This window comes from Poecilia latipinna, unplaced genomic scaffold, assembly GCF_001443285.1.
Source record: "Poecilia latipinna isolate Pla-1442-1.1 unplaced genomic scaffold, P_latipinna-1.0 Scaffold2, whole genome shotgun sequence".
Classification (NCBI taxonomy): Eukaryota; Metazoa; Chordata; class Actinopteri; order Cyprinodontiformes; family Poeciliidae; genus Poecilia; species Poecilia latipinna.
This window is the reverse complement of record NW_015112618.1, coordinates 7,387-17,627: the sequence shown is the minus strand read 5'-3', so window position 1 is coordinate 17,627 and position 10,241 is coordinate 7,387. Positions and strand designations below refer to the sequence as shown.

General features: G+C 37.2%; 1 long non-coding RNA gene across 1 annotated transcript in view; it reads right to left on the bottom strand.

Annotated features, from left to right (window-relative positions):
• Positions 1 to 9,384, bottom strand: part of LOC106951539 (uncharacterized) — a 25,873-nt gene extending 16,489 nt beyond the window's left edge. Inside the window, exons 1-4 of the long non-coding RNA XR_001425834.1 lie at positions 9,315 to 9,384; positions 9,120 to 9,200; positions 8,882 to 9,019; positions 4,754 to 4,868 (exon numbers count right to left, since the gene is read on the bottom strand). This is a non-coding gene — a long non-coding RNA (uncharacterized LOC106951539). The remainder of the gene's footprint in view (positions 1 to 4,753; positions 4,869 to 8,881; positions 9,020 to 9,119; positions 9,201 to 9,314) is intronic.
• Between the last annotated feature and the right edge of the window lie 857 nt (positions 9,385 to 10,241).

Sequence of the window (10,241 nt, the reverse complement as noted above, 5' to 3'; positions counted from 1 at the left end):
CACTACTTAGCCCTTGTGTTTAGAAATGGGGTCCATACCAACCGACCCCACACACGTAAAACTTTTATCATTTGCCACAGTTCTCTACGTTTGCCTCAGTCCTCGCACGCATAAGGGTTAAAACAGCCTTAAATAATGTTTCAAATGCTAAGTTCATAAGTCCTTTGTAGACATTTTGCTGTAAAACTTTAGGATCGATTAAATTAAGAAAATTAAGACTAAACAACATGACAGAGCTTTATAATATTACTACATAAAGCTAATTTTTAAAGTTTAATCGGTAATACTTTTATAACAAATTTATGTCGGATCATGATATCTTGGTTAATGACAAGTTGTCATAACGAAGAAATTTTGTCTAGATTAATGTCAAGTTGTCATAAGAAAGACATTTTCAATAATGTCAACTTTGTATTAAAAGTGTCTTGATTTACCGAATGACACTTTATGACAACAGTCATAACTATTCATGAAGACTTATTGATGTTCATGACAGGTGTTATGTCATGTTTATGACAGTGTCATGTCAGTCTTATTCCCCTCCCCTTCAAATAAAGTGTTACCAAAAACACTCATCTCTTAACACCAAATTAATTATTGTTTATAAAACATAAGCTCTTTTGAAATACTGTTTATCTTTTAATAATTGCAAGATGTTTATCTTGCTGGCACTTGGTTACCAGCAAGGCTATTGGCTTTTGTACAAATTTAGATTTGGAAGGTTTGCCCAATGTCACTGCTTAGCCTCATGGTACATTGGATATATTCCTCATTGATTAAAAACATGTTGTGCTGCATGCCCAATAGGTATGTCGATCTCTGCCAGGCATATCAAATCAGGCAGTCAAGGAGAGCCTAAACAGATGGGAAATTAACAGAGAGTATGTCACATAATTCTACTTGATCAAGGAAAAGAAAATCGTAACAAATGTAATCAGGAATCCAGCTTTTTATGCTTTGTGTTTATGCCTTAAATGGTTGTGCACAAGATAATCTTCTCCAAGCAGAAAAACAGTGGCTTATTAAAAAAATTAAATGTGGCTCAATATATTAAATATCCCAAACTAGCACTAGATTTCAATGAACTAATTGAAAACAGCACACACTGCTATATCTGCACTGCTCTAAGTTGTTTGAGGTAATCCAAGTTTGAGTTAGATTGCATGCCCAGGTTACCACATACTAACCAGGTTAGTATGTAATGTCAGGGTTTCAGATGAATATGGTTGTTTTTATGTCTTTGGTTAGTCATCTTGAAAAAACTGGCTTGTCTTGTTTAACGTACAACATTTCTGTTCTCTTTGCCTCTTCTGTGTCTGTCTTGCTCTTTGGGCTTGTTAAGGAGCAGTTGGTCTCCACAACGTCCTATTTGTTTGAAAAATGAGCCTCACAATGTATCAAATACAAAGTCACACACACACACACTCAACTGGCATGACCAAATGCAATTCAAATGGCTGGCAAAGTGAAAACAAATTTCTGTCCAATTTCCACACAATAAAATGGTGGCTCTGGTAATCTGGCTAAACGGCAGCACATAAAGCCAGGATCAATCTACTCCCTAATCCTATTGTGTTCCATGTACCTGCTTACAATGGCTCAGGCTTGTATCCCCATTTCCTCTGAATTCCCTCTCTATTATTGAGCACCTGTCAGAACAAGCACATTCACCTGAGAGGAAATCACTCCAGGTTATTAAACCTTTGGAGTTATCAGACCTGCAGTAAAAGCCTAGGTCCTGAATGGACGTATTCAGGGTTAAGACACGCTTTGATCTCTGAATCTTAAAAACTGATGACTGCACCTGTTGTTCAAATGTAATTATGTGGTTTATTTACATTTATTATTGTAACAGTGTCTCAGATATTTTTTTTTAGGTGGAGCCACAAATATTTGACAGAATTTACAAAAGACTTGAAAGTAAAATCTATGTAACTGAGCAAAGGTTGGTGCTAGTTTGCATGCAGGTAATTCTAGGGAATGATGAAAGATAAGAGGAATAACTTTGACAACATGTTTGCCGTTTTTTTTTTTTTTTCTTTTTCCAAAATAAAGAACTTATGATTAAGGAAATGGCTTGATTTCTAATAACCTTTGAAAAATTCATAGTTAGCATGCATTTTTAATATATTGTTAATATATCTGAATAAATAAATAACTGCTCTGATCCACACAGTAAATTGTGTTCAAGTTCAAGATCATAGAAATCAATGTGTTAACCTCATCCGAGCACAGCAGGCAAATCAAATCAGAGCATGTCGAGCACGGCTGCAGCAGTAACTCCTCATCATTGATCTGTCTGGCAGGCTTTTTGCCAATGACACACACAGCATTTTCACAGAAGACATAAACAAACAAGTATTCACCACCCTGCCTAGCAAGAACAGCAAGCAAGACCCCGCAAATCCTCTTCCTTCTTATCTGTCTCACTGTCACGCTGGTGGTATCAAACCGATTTCTCAGTGTGCAGCTGTCCTGTGAAGTAGCACGGGAAACTAGAACTGGCTGGCAGAATCGAGACCAGTGTTGGCACAGCTGGCAACATCAGGTGTAGTGCCTAACCAGCGTGTGTGGGTCCTGATAATACTGCGACAGGCTGAGCTAAGTGATGCTCAGTGAGCTTGCCAGAGCCCTAACTGGTTGGCTTGCTTTTGCTTAATGCTGCATTCTCTCCCCCTCTAGGATTTGTATTCCTGGTGAGGAGAAAAGAGAGTTTTTGATTCAGTTCGTTAAAAAAAGAACTGAACAAACGCCTTCTACATTTACTACAATTTGGGACTCCCTTGTTAACTGAGATCGCTTAGTTTGTAAGATGCACGATGGGTTTGAGTGAATGAATCAGTGGCTTTAGCAATTTAACAGCTTATTTGAATAATGAATTAGGTCTTTTTTTTACACTGAAAGGAAAATAATAGGGTTTGGAGAAGGCAAAGAACAAAACTTTCAACATACTTTTGCATCTGAACTTGTATAGTGCGTTATAAAGAACTGCAAAATCATTCATACACAGAGATGGCAGTAGTCTAAAGCCGCAGCTGCAAATTGACAGAAAAGAGGCTCCAATGCAATCGCCGCCACTGAGTTCTCTGACCACCACAAGCAGGTAACGTGGGTGAAGTTCTTCGGTTCAATTCTCGATTTTAAACATACGGTTAAGGTAAACGCAGTCCAACCCATTTTAATTTGAGGGCTTTGACTTTTTTAATTAAGAAGTGTTGTGGTTAAATCTGTTGTGGGTGTTTTTGTGCATTTAATGTCAGATTTGTGGTGTGGATCATTTGAATGGTACTAGCAGAGCTAAAAAGTTTTGTGATTAAAGTGTTTCAACTGGAAGCTGTAGCATTTTGTTAAGAAATTGGGAGAGAAGTTTTTTGTGGCATAGCTTTTTTAGCTCTTAATTACTAACATTCTAATATTTGCTTTTGGCACTTATAAATGGAGATTCATAGAGCAAACCAAACCTAAATGTATGTAATTCTAAATTTACAGCATATAAAGTATTCTCTAGTCTAAGTTTAAACTACATTAGCTGTATTCATAAAAAGAAACACAAAACTTATATACACTCCAAAATGGGTCATCTGTTCAAACACTAAACAAATTTACTTTATAGTGTGTCATAGCTGAACAAAAATATGTGCAATCTAAACAGCAATGCTTTAAAAGGCTTTGAAAATCCCTTCCTTGCTTTAATCCTAAACTTGTCTGATAAAATATTTTTTGCCCTTTTCCTCCTTTGATGATGGCAGCATTCGGCTTATTGCCTTTCTGCTTTCTTAGAAAGTGATTTCAGAAGAATCAAAATTCCTTCTTCGTTTTTGCCTGCCTCACATTATATATATATGTACTAAGTTACGTGCTTTTATGTTACTTAGAAATTTAGAAACAAAAATGCTGCTGAAAGTACGGACCCTGCATTTTACCTAAAGAGACATGCTAGTTAAAGAAATTACCTCACTTTAATTTACCTTAAAAGGACATGGAGCAACAACTTTACATAGTAGTCTATATAAAAAAAGTTTTAAACAATGAGGTTTTTATAGGTCATTTAGTTGCAGTATTTATTGTCAACACATTTTTATTGTCCACTTCCCACTACACACAATGTTTATATGTTAAACTATATACAACGTTTCCCATGTGTGAGCTGCCCTTTTGAGCCCCTCGGTGGGATCAACTGAGGATCATTCAGGGCAGTAAAGATCAGAAGAAGTCAAGTGTCTCAGAAAGAAAACATTAGAAAATCACCTTTAGCCTCAACTGGATGATGGGATTTAGGATTTAACCCAAATATAAACAATCATAACCTTTGGTCTCCCTGCTCTCACTCTGTTAATGCAACAACGGTTTAAGTAGGAGTACTTAAGACTGAGAGCTTGCAGGAGATGCAGCGCTATGTGGCGATTCCTCTCCACCACGCATTTACCCAAGTTTTGCTAGTAAAATTGAGTAAATATCTGATAATCTATGTATATCTTCATTGAATTCACTTGCATGGATCAGACCACAATAATCTGAACGTAAATGTTTAGCGAAGATAAGGGACTGAAATGCGTATTGAGCTGTGTATTGCTAGTGAGTCTTGGTGGAGGACTGGAGTCTTGAGGTGAGCAAAATAATTGGTTTTTGCATCTGAGTGAATGATGGCAGCAGGTACTGAGCAGCTTCTGACTGCACTGGAGATATATTCTTGGATGACTAAAAGTGAAGAAAAAGAGTCATAAAATACAGGCAGTTACTAGGAGAGACTTACCTGGAAACATGGAATGGAGATGTTTCAGCTCCGGCTGGATTAATGTCAAACAGGTCGTCATCTTAGTGAGATACTGAGCTGGAATGTGTGAGCATCACCTGTACTGAGTATTAACCTGAAAGAGTTGAATACAGTTTTAGTTTGTGAACGAAGCTTGAACATGGTCTGTCTGCTGACACAACACTGTAAACTCCGCAGGATGGATTATCTGAGTATTAATAGGCCACTTGGTAATTAGAGGCATGGTTGAGACTAGGCCCTACTCCCAAACATGTAAACTCAGCTGTAGATTACTGCAGTGTTCTTTCATTGTTTTCCCAGTGTTTTTCCTGAATGTTCATTGTCTTGGTTTTGCAGTTTTAAACTCAGTTTTACTGCGGTTATCTCTGTTCGTCGATTTATCGTTTTAGAATTTATCCATTAGAACCACTTTCTCCCTTCAGAACATTCAACTTTATTAGTCTGACATACATTTTGTATAATTAATAATTCTCCATACCGCCTGGATTCTTTTACACCAAGTACATCCTGCTCTTAGTGGCAGCCCCAAAAATTTCACATTTTTTTTCATTAATATTTCACCGTACTATGATTCTGTCTGTGTGTGTTTTGGTCCCAAACCGCACCGAAAACATGACACTCGATTTAATCTCTTATTCTAGAGGTCAAAATTTAGAGTGCAGTCAAATGGAGGTAAAACGTTCCAGCATTTTGTATGCTTTCGAAATACAGCTTTTATGTTGAGGAGTAGTTCTGAGTGTAACTGAAAGAGCGTTCAGCGCTTAATTATGACTACTTACCAGAGAATAATGGTATCCAGTTTTTAATTAGTTTAGTTTATACATTGACATTTCTGTCTTCCTTTTTTTTTTACGCATAACAAGAAAAGATTTTCTCTGTTGTCAATTACATATCCTCTGTTAAAGTAGTAGATTTTCCTAAAAGACGAACTTACACTTCAACGTAAATCCTGTGGCATGGTTTTTGGCTAGTTCATCTCAGAAAATTAGAATAATGCTGTGCAATATTTCTCGTCAGTCATCTCAAAAAGTGAAACTGTTATTTTATAGAAATTCATCACAAAGAGTAAAATGTCTCAAACTTTTATTTTTTGCATTTTTTTTTTTTATTGATTTGTGGCTTAAAGAAAACCCAAAATTCAGTTTGTCTGAAAATTATTATTATTATTAATAACAATAATAATAATAATAATAATAATAATAATAATAAATAATCATTTATCATTTTAGATTGGTTTGAAATTGATTTTAATTTAAAGAGTACAATAAGAACTTTCTGTAAATACTTGGCCTCTCCATTGTGGGAACAAGATTATATTTGTCTCACTTCAAACATCAAAATGACAAACCAACAAACTGAAAATGTTGTCATGGTATGGTCTTTGTGCATGTTTTGTTGTTTGTTTTTGTTGGTGGTGGGTTACAAACTATTTTGTTCTTCATTCTGTGCTCCAGGGAAGGAAAATACAGTGTGCTAATTTATTGTACACCATGATCCTGAGACACCTCTGGTTTCATACAAAATAAAAAGAAAACACCTGTTAAATGTTGTGATGTCTTGTTTTCTAAAAATACCTATCTGTCCTACCTAATCTGTCATTATTGCTATACTATGTGGGAGAGACCTATATCAATGTCCTTCTGCATGTAATATTAATACTAATCTACATAATAATTGCGTATCTGACCAGATCTTTGACCTTGTGCTGCAGCGACATGCTAGTGCACCTGCCTTGCCTCACTCCCTTGACCGGTAGTGGTGCTGGGAATAAATGGCTCTCTAAATCACAATGTGCCAGTGTTTAAAAGACAAAGTGAGGGTTGGTTAGACAAAATGCACCTGGGCTGCCTTTCCCTTACTTCATCCTTTACTAAATCGATAGAGGCCAGATGATATGAACGGGCTTTGACACTGCCAAGCACTGTCCTTCCATCATTTACTTCCAACTCTTCAGCTAATAGAGTCATAGCAATGTCAGACAGTTGGAAGTGTGATGTGGCAGCCTGCCTGGATAAACTGTCATAAACTGCTAGCCCAAATTATCATTACAGGACATACAATAAAGCCCTCATCTCTATTTAATACACTTGAAATGGCATAAAGATGTGCTGCCGGGGCACAGATTCTATTTGAGGGTTGTGAGTGTAGTAGAAAGGGCTTGCATGAGAGTGCAAGAATGCTTCAATGAATTTCAATTGAGAAGTTTTAAGTTGCTTCTTTAATATAACCTTATTGGAAAAGTATGAAATGGAAATTGTGTTGAAGAAAATGGTGGAAAATGGTGTGACATTGCTTGTATGGTCATTACTCCACTGCATAGGGACCTGCAGTAACCTTGGATAAAGAAATGAGAGGATGATATATATATATATATATATATATATATATATATATATATATATATATATATATATATATATATATATATATGTCTTATATACGTAGATTTTAGTGTGTAATTTTAATTGCATTGAAAGAGTAAATTTAATCACATTTTTTACAAATAAACGTTCTGGCCAGCTGGGAAACACATGACACAGTTATGCTCCATGTGACTAAGATAGGTTGAGACCACATACATATTTTAGGAAAATTACATCCCTGACAGCTGTGGCATGTAGCAAAGTAATATATATTGCCACAAACAATTGTAATTCAGGAATGCTTTGAGGAATACAACTAACAAAGGCTAAGATGCTAAGATGTACTGCTTACATCTTAGCATCACTATTATAATACACCTCCAGGGACTAAAAGAATCCATCCCTCAACTGGTAAGGGTTGCTTTGACACCAAAAAGGGAAACAACACACTGTCATAATGTTATTGCTAATTGTAGTAGAAGCATAATAGCAACACCAAGGGCACCAAACCTGTTCTGAGTATTGCATGAACTACTTCATCAAGTTGTCCTCGCTCTCAAGTAGTTAAATATGCATTGACTCAAATGTTTATTTGCAGACAGAAGTGCCTCTCTCCCCTCTAATTTATTAGCATGGACCCATCAGCTTAACACTCACTGGGGCTATGATTTACATTGCTCAGCTCTGTTTAAAAACGTGTCAGCCTGCTGCAGACCTCAGTGTAAATCAGGGGTTGTAGATTGAGCTATACCCGGCTGATTTTAAGCGCAGGAGCTGGGACCAGTGATGAATGCAGCCATAACCTGCTGAGGCATGAAGATGGAAGTATATCATCATCTTCTCCATATCTAGCCTTAACAGCCCTTCTCTGTTTTCGCCACTGCTTCCTTGACACTTGAGATTGAATTTTTCACTTACGGTGAGGATGTGATGCATTTTTGACTGATCTATAATAATAATCATGTTGGCAAAAGTATTCTAATGCATGTTTTATTGATCATAACATTTTTAGCATATGTGGGCTAAATGCTGGGTTTCCCATAATCAATTGTAGTGAACCTAAAAATGTCACCACATTATTTTGGTTGTTTTGTAAATATTTTGCATGTTGTTTATTATCATATTCTTCATTTCATTTATTTAAAAAAGCAACTAATATTCTGTTTGTTTTGCGACATATTTATCTGCACGTATTCAGTGGCATCTTCAACTATGAAAAACCACTCACCTACACAACAAACAAACACAGATACAAACACAGATCCTGACAAGCGCTTGTTGACAATTTTTTTTTTTTTTTGGAAAAGCTCGAGAAGAGTCTTGACTGGAAGAGCTCCCCAGTTGAGACTGAAACCTACAACCATTTTGGTATGAAGCAGTAATAGTAAGGATAGAGGGGAAAATGTTGTCTACTCACCATAAAATGTTTCTTTTTATTTTATTTCTCATGTCATTCGATACTGGCACCTTTATCTTTCGGTGTGGTGCAAAACATCAAATTGTTGATGTTGGATCAACAAGAATAAGAGTTTCTAGTACAACACTGGACACGACAATTAAATGAGCTAAATTAATAGGAAGCAGCGGCGAGCATAAGTACAAGCTTGAAACTCCTAAACAAGCAGCTTGCCAAGTCTTTGCTGACGTTTTCTCCCACATGTGTGGCAGAAGTGCGAGAGAGATGGAGAGCTTGGCTCACCTAGAGAAGAGGGAGCGAGCGGGTTAGGGGGTGAGGGTCAATTACCTGAACACAATTACTGGATCTAACAACCTCCATCCATCACTTGCGTCCTCGCTCAGCACTGTGGCAACCAGCCCTTCCCACATTTGGGTTTCCTTTCCTGTCAGATCGGCCAGACACTCTGTCATCCCAGAGAGGGCCCTGCTTGCACCAATTGAAAACCTGAGTGGCATTCTCAAGCAACCTTTGCTCTACTCCTCCTGGGCCTGCTTACTCCCACACGTCTTAAGTTTTCACCCACCTCTGCAGGGCGGTATGTCGCCTTTGACAATCTGATTTTTGGAGAAGGAGAGACGGGAAGACCTGACAAGAAGAATGCTACCTGTACAGCAAAAAAATGGGAACCTTTAGACACTGGTAGACTTTATATCTCTTACTGATGAATAAGCTGATTGCATTTGGATGCATGATGCATTTGCTAAAAATGAATACTTACCCTACTGCGTATTACATTGTAATTCCAGCCATGCACGTTGTCTGTTTTATCCAATTTGGTTGCTGAAATGAAGACAATAAATTAATAGTATTATTGCACAAGTAATATTTGGTCGTTCCTCCAACCTGATTCGTAATATCATCTCTGTGGTCTTGTATGAATGACTGAAATAAGCTCCCATAAAATAAAAAATACCCAAGGACAAGCTATTACAAGAAGCAGAGAATGTGGGCCCAGATTGTCTGATCTGTAATAAAACAATGAAAGTTCCCTTTCAGCTATACGGGCACTGCAGCTAAGCAAAATTATTCAGGCGGGTAGCCACCCTTGCAGCTTTAGATGGAGATTAGATTGAAGCTGGAAATCTTTTTTAAACGAGCCCAGAGGAAAGCTGTAAACAAAAAAAATACCTTTTTTTTTCTTTTACCTGCACAAACAAATTTCTGCATATTCCTACAAGCACATAGAGCTCTAATGGGTCTTGGGAGAGACAGATGCATGATAAAAATGGCAATGGATGCCTGGAGTAGCAGCATGGGTGCTACTAGAATATAGTTGTGTGGGTCAAGAGAAGGGTTGGGCAAAGTGCAAAGTTGTGGGACTGCATGCCAAATGTGGGTCTGCAACCTTGAGGTTGCAAAGGTTATACTTTGTTCTCTGGTTAATTGCTATGCTCTAGATTATGCTGCAGTTGTGTGCATGTATGGGAATGATGTGGTATTTATTTCACCTGTCAGTTTTAATTGTGGTTGCCCTTGAGAAAAAAGTCTTGCTGAAATATTGATGCTATATACCAAAAAGGTCTCAGACAACCATGAAGTCAGTTACTGAGCATCTGGGCTCCTCTTTGGTCTATTGGCTACTTTGTCAAAATTTAAACCACAACAATCTCTGAAATGTGAAATGTACTATAGGGACCAAGAAACA